This window comes from Elgaria multicarinata, chromosome 7 (genome assembly GCF_023053635.1).
Source record: "Elgaria multicarinata webbii isolate HBS135686 ecotype San Diego chromosome 7, rElgMul1.1.pri, whole genome shotgun sequence".
Classification (NCBI taxonomy): domain Eukaryota; kingdom Metazoa; phylum Chordata; class Lepidosauria; order Squamata; family Anguidae; genus Elgaria; species Elgaria multicarinata.
Genome location: NC_086177.1, coordinates 36,035,074 through 36,049,224, shown reverse-complemented (window position 1 = coordinate 36,049,224; position 14,151 = coordinate 36,035,074). Strand labels below are relative to the sequence as shown.

Sequence of the window (14,151 nt, the reverse complement as noted above, 5' to 3'; positions counted from 1 at the left end):
CCAAAATGCAGCAAGTTCTTTCTCTATTAGATTCTCCCTTGAAGTTATTGTGGGGAAGGGAAGAAGAATGCATCCCTTACATTCACAGTTATGACATAGCCTCTTAATGATCGGAACCATATAGTCAAGGTTTTTTTTAGTTCTCATTTCTGAGACTAGGACCCATTCATATTGTTCCTTAATTCTGTCAACAATCATAAAGGCTAGTCCCAAACATTGTTGGGTTGCCAGGTGCATTTTGAGCGTGCCATGGATGCACTCACAAAATGGCTGCCATTGGGAGCTTGCAAATTTGTATTGTGCTGCCATGATTGGCATGACCAATCACAAAACTCTCATTTTCCAGAAGGCAAACTAATAAGACTAAAAGAAAAGTAACTTGCCCAAGAACCCAGGTACAAGGCAGAGGTGGGGACTGAGCTCCAAAAACAAACAAACAAAAAACCACTCTCTTCAACCCAAGTAATGATGGCACTGGAGAGCAGCCCTTCACTTCACAGCATGCCAGCTTTCAAGTAAAAAATAGACTGTTTTTATTTTTAAAAAAATTAAGTGAAAAAATAAAACCAGGAAGGTCCGATAGCCTAGTTGGTGCTAAAGACACCACTTTGGAGAACCCAGATTTTTTCTTTGTAAAATGAAAACTGGGCACTGATCACTCTGATAGATCTGGTGTAGTGCAGCAGTGGACAGCACGAGGTGCAAGTTACATGCTCCAGTTCATAGTTCAGCTTAGCTATGAATTCATGGGGTGGCCTTAGATAATCCACTCTCTCAGGCTTGCAATGCAGCCTTGTGTATATTTACTTAGAAGTAAATCCCACTGTATTCAACGTAGCTTGCTCTCTATTAAATGTTTAGGGCTGCAGACTTAGCCCCTACTGTCACCAACAACAGTTTACTTGTATGTCAAAACAACTTACACAAATACACAGTACAACATAATAACGCATAAAAGAAACACTCCTAGAAAATTCATTAACAATGCAATTCAGAACGTAATCAGCTAAGTATAAACAAACACAAAATCAACATTTCAATATGCCCATCAAAACACCTCATATTAATACATTCAATTTTCCACTACTGCTCTCCAAACCAACTTCCATCTATAATATAGGGGAAATAGCTCTGTAAAATATTAGGAGGCTGTTGTAAAAATTGTGAGACAAATGTGAGAAGAATGTTTGCATTATTTGTAATGAGAGCAACTGTCATAGGGTATCAAGGCAGAATGGTTCACTTGTTTGGCAAAAATCACTTGAAGGCTATATATAAACAACAAAGAGTCTTGTGGCACCTTAAAGACTAACAGATGTATTTATTCTAGCATATAAATTTCATAGACACTGTGCATGAACTATTCACTCCAAATTGGCCATTCCAGATTGGGGTAAACAGGGATGTCAGAGAGGATTTCAATGCACACACAAAAATACAGACAATAATAATCCGCTCAACAGTTGTCATTCACAAAACATTGTCAGGCGATCGCACAGACATCTTTGTAACGGTGAGCTAATTATCATAAGTACGGCAATTAAAAACCCTTGTCCTTATTCAAACCACAGGAAACAGAGTTGAATTTCTTAATGAATTGTACTTCAGCAATTTCACATTTGTATCTGTCGTGAAAATTCCTTCGTTCAAGAATGACCATGTTAAGGTCATTCAAACAGAATACTTGGATGCCGAAATGTTCACCCACTGATTTCGAAACATCGCCATTCCTTATATCAGATTTGTGTGCATTTATTCTTTTATGTAGAGACTGGCCTGTTTGTCATATGTACAATGAAGTAGGTCACTGCAAGCAAATGATGGCCTGTATTACATTGGAGAATGAGCAGGTGTGTGAAAGTGTGGATAGCATTATTAGGTCCTGTAATAGTGTTGCCAGGGTAGATATGTGGACAGAGCTGGCATCTGGGCCTGCCACATGGTCTGATTCCTATGTCTGTTGTTGGTATCCTTTTTAGGTTAGGTGCTGACTGTAAGCAAGTACAGCCCTACCTGTGAGAGTAAGTGACAGTAATGTACACACACACACCACTAGTCCACTACCTTTGTCTGCAGAGTTTCAATGCGCACTACTTACAATTATTTAAAATTATGCTTTGTCTGGAACATGTAAATATATCAGTTGCAGCTGAAAGCAAAAACAGGAGCCTTTCACTGCAGTTATAAGTGCTTCATATTTAAGAATTGATGTCTTTTCACAGTTAGCCAGATCTGCTTAATTTCCGAGCTACTTCTATAATAATCCCTTATAAGGTTATTTCAGTCTGCCATCCAACTGCCAATCAAACAATTGGCACTCAGGAGGAATAAAGAGCTGTCATGTCATTTGGTCAATAGCTCCTTTCTTTTCTTCAATCCAAATCTCCAGCTAAAAGTATCCAGCACAATATTTGACTATCCAAAGATATGCAGATATTTTGAGCTAAGGATCACAGTAAGAGATGAATTGAAAATGAAAACATATGGGCACAATTCTCAATTTGTGGTGGTTAATATATCACTCTCAAGCACCTTTGGTGTGCCTTACAATAGCCTTTAAGATATTCCATTTTGAGCATTCCAGCTTTCATGGTTTTTAAAGAGTTCCTTACCTTCACTACAGAAGTGATAAGATTAGTCATAGGAAAGTATGGTGGCAAACATATCAAACAATTAAAGAAAAGTTGGAAGATGAAAAGAACTGATTCATTCAGCATTTCAACTCATAATGATTTCTGAAGCAAGGTATCAAAACTTTGACAATTCAAGATTCCCATTTGAGATTAAGAATGTGTGGATACAAATTTTGTATTGCAAGTGCAATTTATTTTCAACTGTAGTTTAAAATCTTCCCCTCAATTAAAATGTTTAAATTATGACACATGATATATTTTTGCTCATATTAATTTTTTATGCAATCCTTATCACCAAATGAGTTACATACCCTTGTAACAAAAAGAACGTATCGGTAGGTAAAAAATATTAAACTGCAAGCTATAGACTGTCATAAGGACAGCTATAGAACAAAGGTGACTCTGAAATAAAGTAGGTCTATAATTTGTCTGTAACAATTGTTCTTATCTCCAGATTAGCTGATGTTTCTACAGAATGTGCATCAGTTCACAACTATCTTCCAAGGCTTGCAAGGTACACCAGAGAAAAAACTAGACAAGAACTTTCTTATAATTAAGAACAGAAACAACAACAGGAAACTCTTAACTCCAGTGTTAATGACCCTCAGTGCCACCTAGTGATCAAACTATAAAACAATCTTCCCCAACTTGGTGCCTTCCAGATGTTTTGGATTACAGTTCCACCATTTCCTACCACTGGCTATGCTGGTTGGGGCTTATGGGAATTGCAGTCGCTAACTTCTGTAGTTTGCAGAAGGTTGCTATATAATGACACTATCTATACATACATCAACCAAGGGGGAGGGGCAGTGTGAGGATTATTCTTTCATACTAAATCACAAGGTGATGAAACAACCAGCTCCCAAGCTTCATTTCCCAGACAGAAGAGATGAGTCAGAAGGAACCACAAGACAACTTATCAGCCAGATCCTCATACCGTAAAACAATTCATGAAAGGATTGCTCTAGCAAACTGCTTGTCTGTTCAAGGCCAGATGTTAACCGAATTGCACAATTTATGATGATTTAAAAGAGTCTCTCTTGGCTCCTCAGATGTGAGAATAATGGGATATGAAGAATGTGCACAAATACTATAACATTAATAATTATTGGCCTAAGCCGCTTTAGTCTGTTCATGTAGAATAGCTTCGCATATGCTAGTATCTTTGCACTACAAGGGCAAGAGATGGAAGCACCAAAACACAGATATTCTCAGTGTAGCATGTGTACAGATGAGAGTAAGCCTTCTACCCAGTGCCCTAATCCAGAAAGTCAAGATGTAAGCACCACATGGTCAGCAGTGGACCCCGTTAACTGTGGATTGTTGATAGTGAAATGAAAATGGACAAGTGTGCTGGTCCCGACTGCCCCCTTCACCCCTGCCACTCCAACTGAGTTAAATAATCCCAGGGACACTCCGTCTCTGGGTTGTTTACTGTGACATTCAACCCTGGAATTGGAGGTTGTTGAGGGTAGAAAAAACAAAACTTGTAACACAAGAACAACCATAGGTTAACCAACAAATTCCAATTCCAGGATAAACAACGCAAGGACAGAGCATTCCTGGGTTGTTTAACTCAATGGCAGTAGATGAGTAAGCGGGACCCAGCACTCTTGTTCATGGCTAACCAGAGTTTGGGTAGCAAACTGGGCATGTCAGTCACATACTTAGGGGAACCTCAGCAATGACTTTTTATTCACAGCAAGGAGCTACTAGAAGGGGAAACCCTGAGGCACATGTGTACACATCCAAACATGTTTTTTGAGCTGAAGTGAAATTTCAATATTTTTGGTGAAATGATCCTTTTCTCAAATAAAATAATTAAATCACCACATTTCGTTACCAACCGTTATTCTTGTAGCTCTCTCCCCATTTTTCCTTTCAACCTATTCTATATCAATACTTTGTATACACCTATAACCATATGCCTATAGTTGTTTTTTTAATACTGAATGTTTTGCCTACCAAAGGCTTACTCTTTCTGAAGTAATTCCTGTATTATGAGTTTTAAATCAGTTCAGGCCTAGATTAATTAATCCTTTCTCCACTGAAATGCCAACGAATCTCATGGTCAAAGCTAGTAAAGCGCTTTGATGCTCTTTATAATTAAAATAGCTACAGTAAGTCTATGCAAGGTATTGTTATCCCAGCATTAACTCTATCAGAGTACCAAATAAGCAAATGACAATCTATGGAGGGCATCTGAGTTCAGAGACTAGAGAAAAAACAATGTGTAACATAAACCTATTTCACTTTTACCAATTTCAAAATTCACATGGAGGAATAAATCTTTTGAAGTATTATTTGCCTTTTCAAACTGCAAATATAATATATTGAGCAGCAAGGTTCACAAGGTATGGACTCTTATCATGGTTAATTATAGAAAAGTCTTACAAACACGTGAATGAATAACTGCAGCCAGCTCTTTTATTTTAGACATTTTCTAGAAAGAACTGTACATGAATATAAGGCAGATGCACAAATAAAGCCACAATAGTTACTACCCTACAAAAATTCTCACTTACCTGACTCTGCTGTTAACCTCCCCTGCTCTTAACTCTGCTGAGGTGGTTTTAATACACCTCACAATAAGGAAATGGGAGGAAACTACCATCTTTAACAGGCCTAAAATGAAAGGATCTGGGAACACAGAGGAATAACAACCAGCAGAACTATAGTCTGGTAACAAATGGAGGGAGCAATCCTGTGGTCCCTAGACAGTCTCTTGGGGGCCAAAGGGTTTTTTGGATTCCTGGATCCAAAGTAAGAGTCAGCTCTTTGATCTTGGACCCAGGAGTCCGAGCTTCCCTCCCCCTCACAGCCAGCGCAGATAGAACCACACTGGCTGCCTCTCTGAGGACGCAAAAGCAACTTCAGAAATGAGGGAAAGGCACTTCTGGTGGTGGGGAGAGGACTGAGTAGGCCAGCTCACAAAGAATCCCCCTGTGCCAGCCTCCTTCCCTCCCACTCCGCAGAGCCTCAGCTAGATGGGAGAAAAAAACATCTAGCAAAAATTGGGAGTGGGAGGAACACGGAGGCGAAGATTGCCTCCATGCTCCTCACATTCTACATAGGATGCTGGTCAGCCTCCAAATTTGGAGGCCGATGGGCATCCCGATAGAATCGTGCCCTAAAGCTATAATCCTAGTAGATATACTTCTTTGGACTAAACTGCATTAGACTCAGTATGACTAACTTCCAAGTAAATATGCATTAAATTGGCTACAAGACAATAGACAGGGAAGGAGAGATACATCCTCCAAGGTTTGGGACAAACAAAGAACACATACAATTCATGCAGTGATTCACCCATCTTTAGGTGATGTTTCTATATTCACACCCACCATTTGGTTTGCATTTAACTTAGAAAATAATTTTAAAAATTAACTATCTCGAAATAAGTTATATTAATAGCAGGTTTTGGTTGTTACTGGTATTTTCCTATTGAAATGTCAAACTGACATATGCAGCATATATGGGTAAACCCCCACTTATGACACATCCTAAACAAGAAATAAAAATTAAATACTCAATATTAGCACTAAGCTGGGAAGGGGACAGACATTTTGGCAAAACCTGAAAAAATATGCAATACCTTTTTCAGTACTCTTTACAGATCTAAAGTCACTTTTTTACTTTAAAAGCATAAAATGTATTATGTGTAACTTAGCTTAGCTTTCTCATAAAATTATTAAAGTTAAGATAATCTAAAAGTAAATTCAGTACATGATAATTTTCTGTGCAAAGCAAGTTATCCACATAATATATTTTAGGTTTCTATTTTAAGTCTCACAGGAAGGAACTGCAGCAGTACCTGAAAGTCTGAATCGTCCTAAAAGCTAGAAGAAGCAAGAAACGCATTGGTGCCTGTTTGTGAGGAATTGGTTGGGATGCAGTTTACAGCAATCTTGTCTGAAGGAAAAGCTACTGAGAGCTTATTCAAGTGGGGCTAGTGATGGGGCAAAAATTCGCCTGGGCCCACAAGGCAGGGGATGCCCCCGCATCCGGCCCTCACGGCCCCCGACAGACGCGTCTGGTGGATTTTTGCCCCGTCACTACCAAAGGACAGAGGGGGTGCAAGTATGGGTGGAACACCCTTTGTCCTTTCCCCCCCAATGTGTTAACACCATTCTCCCCCTGCCCCCACATGCCGATAGGGGCCTTAAAGGCCCTATTAACAGGGCCTAAGGCCCCCATCAATGGGGGGGAGAGAAACACCATTTCCCCAAGGCTGAGGAAATCACGTATTCCCCCCCCTCCAATAATGGTGATTGCCATTAATGCAACAGGGCAAAGGGACAAATTGTGTTTCTCCCCTTCTCCGTGTCGATCGTGACCTTAAAGGCTCTCTTGGATTAAGAGGGCCTTTAAGGCCATGATTGGCTCGGGCTGAGGGAGAAAGGCAAAACGTGCTTTCTGAGGTATAGCATGCCGGGGAAACTGCACACTTTCCTGAGGACCTGGAAAGTGTGCAGCACCAAGCACTTGGCCAGGCCAGCTCCTGGAACAGGAACCAACAGGCACCCTGAGAGTTCTCCATCCCCTAGCTGGGGATGACTAACTTACCTATCAGGAACTGCAACCAATCATATTTAAACAACCTTTAAGCAATCTCAGCCTATCTCTTGAAGAGTGACATTTCATTCCCTTATGTAGGTAACTCCCCTTAATTTTCGAACAACTCGGAAGGTTTTGTCCAGTGGTGGTGTCAATCCCATGCCTACACTATAGAAACCAAGCTACCAAGTTTATTTTAGGTATAGAGGGTTTATTTTGGTGGTAACAGTTAAAGGTTTTATCGCTGAGACAGCATTTCCTAATTGTGAGGTCTAATTTGGAAGTTTATTAAGAACTGCAGCAGTGAGTTCGGTCTAAAAAAGAAAAAAGAAACATAGGTGGAATAACTCATATGTTGTTCTGTCACATGTGGTAGCAGTGACGGGATAACCTACAGTATTTCTTTCAAATGTGGGTTTTTGACCTACATTCATTGACTGTTACAGCATCTAGCCAGAACAAGCACAAAAGCACAGGACTCCATAGAACAAACCCAAATTGTCAAGAATGCACATTTTCATCACATAAAACTGCTTCATATATCATGGCTGTCCAGTGTTTAAATAAAACTAAAGTGGCTCGTGGCTCTTGGCTCAGCTCTAAGAATATAACTATTCTAATAAAAGCTGTCTTATACAAAGTCTACTTACTACTATATATAACCTCTATAGAGTTGTTTAAGGTTAACAGGCAAAGCACACAAAAAATCTACATGCTTCTCTTCATCCTCCACACAGTAATACAAGGATTTACTCATTGCATTGTTACTTATTTTAGCTACCATTCCATTTCACTTTATGAAGTAGGTTGTACAACTCTAATACTTCCAGGCCCTTTAACAAATATAAACGGTTCCAATCAAAATAAAAAATCTTATCCATTTTTGTCTCCTTCTCTTAGCCAACACAGTCCTGACTCTCTATACCAAGATTTTTCTTACTGACATTTCTCCAGCAATGCAGTCAGCTCCCAAGCTTAGCTCGGACTTCCTTCCAGGCTCCCTTCCCACCTTCTTATCACTCTCCAACAGCAAGAAAGGAACTGAGTGGAACAAACAAAGACAATGCGGCTAGAGACTGGCTACAGAAGCACAGCATTTCAAAGCAAGGAGATGCATGCCCCAGAAATATTTAACAGGCATGTTAATTAGGAGTAACTTGAATATTCACCCATTTAATATTTGGGGACAAAGGTAAGCTTTAATAGGGATGCTCTCTCTCTCTCTCTCTCTCTCTCTCTCTCTCTCTCTCTCTCTCTCTCTCTCTCACAAACACACACACACACCATTCACTGCCTATTCATTCCCCCAACATGTTGCTGCTTTTGCAACTATTTTGTTTTCCCAATAGGTTGTCCTCTTCCTGAGATAATGATTCCAACCAATCTTGGATAATATAGCAATTAGCTTATGACAATATGTAGCCAAATCAGTGATGTTATCATATAGCCAGATCTGAAGGTAAAACACAGTCAATTCTGAGTGAGGGCTACATGCTCATTCTGAATGGGAAAAATGTTTAATCCTGTTTCAGAGCAATTCCTCTAAGATCAAATACTTCTTTCAATTCAGCCCTAATTGTAAATCAGTATTACTAAGGAATATAGGTGTACACTATAATCATGCACACACCTCTTTGAAAAGTTAAACAAAAGACCCATCCTGCAACTTACATTATTTTTTGGTTATGTCCTACTTTAAACTGAGCTGCAACTGAATATTTTGGGTTGGATAGTGATACAACACACAAAGGATGTGGTGCCAGGAGCCAGCGAAGCAGGCAGCTCTGGCTTGGGTGTTCTTAAAAGTGAGGTTTGAAGAAGACCCAAGGATCCAAAGGAGAACTAGGTAAGAAGTGAATGCTAGGCAGAAGTCTGGAAACTGGAGAACAGATACTGTTCCAGCAATCATCTGCCCTGAACTGAAGGCTTTTATATTTGAGCTCTTTGAACCCCACCCAGCACTCATCTGCAAATCATCAGAGTTGGAAACAGCTGGAAAAAGTGAAGAACGAGCATCTAAAATGATCAAGGGGCTGGAGCCTATGAGGGAAGTTTAAAACAGCTGGAATTGTTTACTTTGGAAAAAAGGAGGGTAAGGAGAGACATGATAGAGGTGTACAAAATTATGCATGGGGTGGAGAATGTGGATAGGGAGACATTTTTCTCTGTCTCATAATACTAGAACCTGGGGTCATCCCACAAAACTGCTTGGTGGGAGATTCAGGACAGATAAAAGGAAGTACTACTTCACACAGTGCATAGTAAAACTCTGGAATTCACCACCACAAATGTGGTGACAGCCACCAATTTGGCTGGTTTTAAAAGGGGGTTAGTCAAATTTTTGGAGAAGATTATCAGTGGCTACTAGACCTGATGCCTCTATGCTGCCTCCAGTATCTGAGGCAGTATGCCTATGTACACCAGTTGCTGGGGAACATGGGTGGGAGGGTGATGTTGCACCCCTTATCTTGCTTGTTGGTCTCCCATTGACAGCTGTTTGGCCATCGTGTGAACAGAATGTTGGATGAGATGGGCCCTTTGTCTAATCCAGCATGGCTATTCTTAAGATTTTACTCATGAGGAGAGGCTTTCTCACAAGTTTTAAACCTTAGATGCACACTTCTTCACCTGGCAGCCAGGTTAGCCTGTACCCTCAGGCCTAGGCAGGGGCTAGTCTTCCATCTCTGAATCAGAAGGAGGTCCCCTCTCTGCATCCTGCCTAATGTTCCTCCTGAGAACGTAGGAACCCTCTGATCAACCCCAGGGTTTCTTGAAACAGTCTGCTTTTCTTGGATGTTCAGCATGGGGAGCTCCATATCATCCTCCAATGAGGATCACTCCAAGTGGAGCATGATTTGATCGTTATTAGATCACTTTTAAAGAGCAGTTTTCTAGATCTCATAGTTGTGAAGGAAAGCTCAGAACACAGAGCAACTTGTCAGGGTAATCAAAGGTCTCTGCAATGCTCAATAATTCTCATATGGCTATTGTAACACAGCCCTTCCAACTATTGTAACTGGCTAGCTTCATTCTCCATGTCCTTTTCACACACTCTCAAACAGTGCTGTATCTTTTTGCAAAACTATTTGCAAAACATAAACTCTGCAAAGTAAACACAGGCAATCATGTGTAATTCCAACTATTTTATCTCACTACAGAATTTGGGTCACCTTTGCCACTTTTTAAATTTATTTTTAATTTTTTGGTGCAGAGTATCACAGATCTGAACATATTATAGTAGACCAGTGACTCATTAGTCCAGTATCCGGTTTCTGGCTAGATACCAGATGTCTTAAATGAGCTACATGGTAATTAAAGCATGATTTATTCCTCCCATATTTTACTCAGATTTCCAGACATAAGTCATAAGTAATGATACATTACTACTACAACAATCCCCATCAACTATACTAACAGTGATTGCCATATGAACTTGTTAAACCCTTTCTTTTTTAGAATTTATTTCTACTATTAGTCTTCGCAATATCTAAAGGTAATGAGTTTCAAAGGTTAATTTTACAAGACTTCATTTGTGTAAAAATAGCTGTCTGAAATTTAATAAGGTAATTAAATTTAAACTCTTTTTTGAAGAAAGAGACAAACAAATATCTCTCTTGCAGTCTTCGTAATTGTTGTTTTTGTACCAGATGTTACTTCTCAAAGATGTATATATTCTTACAATATTTTCTGTGTTATTTAGATCCATTTCCCCAATAGCTTTTGAAGATCATTAGCTTTTGTTTACTGTTTATCTTTAACTACTGGAGGTAATTGAGATGATGCTTAATGTTTACATTGCACAGTGATTCCTTGAAACATCATAGTTGCGTGTATTACTGGATGCAAGGTTCTTTGGAAGCTTCAGCTGATACAGAACTTGGCAGATACCTTTGTGATTTGAGAGTGGGGCGGCCACAAGCACATTGTACTAGTGCTTGACCATCTGCCTTCTGGGCACAATTTAACATGCTGGTAATAAGCAGGATCCACAAATAAAGGGACTCTGTCTAAGCTTTAGTGCAGTCAGAGAACTTTCCCAAGCCTGTTCAAACAAATTTAACCTTTGCATAGCTCCTCTGTTTCTAAGGCCTGAGAGCTTTGTTGAACTATGGAGCTAGCTAAGGGACTGCACACTTCTCTGGAAAACTAATAAACTTTGGGAGCTTCTGAACAGTTCCAGCTAGGGCCAACGACTTGGACAAAACTATAGATGAAATGGAAGTGCTTTCTCACAAATTTTGACTTGACTTTGTTAGCCAAAACTATTGTTCCTGGTTGCCACAGATCCCTCCCCTCATATGCAGAGGAACTCAGCAAATGGAGGGGGTGTTTGCCCTTGTGCTAGAATTCTGCAGAATGTACAAGTAGCAAATTCCAAAGAGGAAAGGAGAGGAACTACTCTGTCACTGCTACAAAGACAGGGAGCAAAAGAAGAGGTGTTGCAGGATGGGGTTTTGCAGATAGCCCCAGCAAGACCTACCTGTTGCCCTCTGCAAAAACCAATAGGAAGGGAAAGAAACAGAAGAGGTGGGTTTTCACTCTTTGTATTAGGTTTTCACAGGAGGTAGCAATGAGCTACCCATGGCTCTTTCTCTGGAAGCCCAACCTGCAGGACGGAAAATATATCCTCTGTGTGTAGACAAGCAGGCAGGCAGCTTTTCTCTTATAAGTTATTGTAAAAAGTGCCTACTGCACCCATGACTGCCTCCCATGAAAGCTCAACAGGAAGGAAAAGAGAATTACCATTCTTCCTCTCCCAACTTCTCTGTGAAAGAAGAGGGAGGTGGATTTCCCTCCTTTCCTGCTGGTGCTTCCTACAAAAGCCCATTTTTAAAGAGAAATACTTCTCCTTACTTCTGCAGAGAGAAGGGAGAACAGGGCGCTTGTTTTCTGGGGTAGAAACAGGGGCACACACCAGAAGTGATGTGATGTACCCTCTGGAGGAATCGCCTTTGAAGGATGACCTAGAACTCCATAAGCTGATCATCTCAGATGAATAGCCTGTTTCCAGGAATTGTGAGTAAGATTGGGGGACCCTTGGCCCTCAGGAGAGACAGGATCTGAACCATCTTCCTGAGACATGGAGAGACCTGTTTCTGATTCAGAAGTGGCAGCTGAGCTACTGTCCAGTCCAAGTGAATACAAGGACCTAAATGTGCAGGCTGCATTGGCCATCAGGCTAAGAAGTCCCCGCCTAAGCAATAAGACTTCTAGTGAGTAAACAGTTATTCATAAGCCAGACTCTCCTCACAAGTAAGACTTTCCCTCATGTGACTCTGATGGCTGGCAGCTGTGCCTGAGTGAGGGATCTGAATGCTCAGGCTTAAAAGCCTTCAGTTCTAGGCGCAGAGTTACTAGGACATCTGTCCTCCAGCCCCCAGACTCACATTGCTCTCTTTGGATTTTGGTACTAACCTTTGCTCTAGCCTTGACTTGTTTGAACATGCTTACTTTCTAATGGTGAAACTCTTTTTACAATAAAGCCCGACCTCATCTTGTTGAAGTAAATGTAACACTGCTTTAATTAGGACAGTGATTTAGTGAGTGCAGTTGACCAAGGGATTCGTTCAAGTTGAGTAAAGTTGGATTTTTAACAATGTTTATAAATGTGATCTTGTTCTAGATGTCACTACTTGATCTTTCTGGAGAGTAAAAACTCTTTTAAAAGAGTCAAGCAACATAAAGCCTGGGGACTATAATTAAACCACCTAGATTTCTCACAATGATGCAGCCAAGCTACTACGAAGTAGGACAGGAGTGAGTAACTTGAGGTCTTCCAGATGTTTGGCATACAACTTCCATCAGCCCTAGCCAGCATAGTCAATGGTGAGGGATGATGGGAGTTGTGGCCCTCCAGATGTTTTGGCCTGCTAGTCGCCGACCCCTGATGTGGTGACATGTTGGTGGGGCTGTCCTGTAGAAAGGTGGTGAGCCTTGTCCATTCTGCAAGTCTCTCACTGTTTATCCTTATACTAAATCTGGGTTGTGCAATGTTTCAGTTCAAGGGCTGAATTCCAAACTGGGAAAGATCTCAAGACTGCATTCTATCAATAGGAAGAGCTAAAGGCAGAGCGGGTAGGGCCAAGGCTGCTCTATACAACACACCCACAGAATAATGGTCTTGTCAGGTATATTTTTTAAAAAAGTGGTTCTGGTGCAGTAAAAAAAAAAGGGGGGGTTGTTATCAAATTCATAACATGCAGTAAGCCATAATATGCAGTAAGAGTTACATGCATGATCCGAGGGCTATATGTGTGCATCATGTGCTTATTTGGTCCTGCTCTAAATAAATAAATAAATAAAATCTGGATGTCTTGAGGAAGTGGCAGAGAGATGGTAGGAGATCAGGAGTATTCATGTCTTGCTGTGGAAATGGCACTGTTATCCTCTTGCTGATTAACTGGAATATGGGCAAGGCAGCCCGGAAAGGAAAGATTGAATCCTGCCGGTTTTGGCATCAGTGGAAGGTAAGATCTTTCTAGAATACATCCCCACCCCACCCCCAGTAGTAATGTTATCCTTGTTTGTGGAGATTAAAGCAATAAAAAGTGATTTAGGTCTACCCACTTTTTCTCCTATAGCCAACAAACATTAGCTACTTTATTTTTTATGCTACACCTTAAATTTGCATGCCATCAGTGTAATGCAAATACTTTGAACAATAAATAAAACACAATGCCTTCAAAGGGGGACATTTTACCTATTGCTTGTACTTTCATTACGAATAAAAAGGATGATACATCAAGAGCAAAATAAGGTAATCTCAAATGAATTCAATAATAACATCAAAGAATCCCAGGATATCAAGAATCCTATCATTCTTTGGAATTGGTATTTGGTGTTGTGTCAGAAAAGATAGTGCAGAAAATAAAATATCTTTAATTATAATATTCTTGCTTGTGATCCTCTTTTTAATTTGTATGGCCTGTGTAGTCTGTTGTCTTGTGTGTGCTTCCACATA

General features: G+C 40.3%; 1 protein-coding gene across 8 annotated transcripts in view; it reads right to left on the bottom strand.

The window, feature by feature from the left end:
• Positions 1-14,151, bottom strand: part of ATXN1 (ataxin 1) — a 259,174-nt gene that overhangs the window by 144,235 nt on the left and 100,788 nt on the right. Inside the window, exon 1 of one of the 8 annotated variants that reach the window (XM_063130396.1) lies at positions 5,159-5,233. The exons of the other annotated variants lie outside the window; for them this stretch is intronic. The gene's annotated coding sequence lies outside the window, so the exon portion shown is untranslated. Of the gene's footprint in view, positions 1-5,158; positions 5,234-14,151 lie in introns of those variants that run through there. 8 annotated transcript variants of the gene reach the window in all.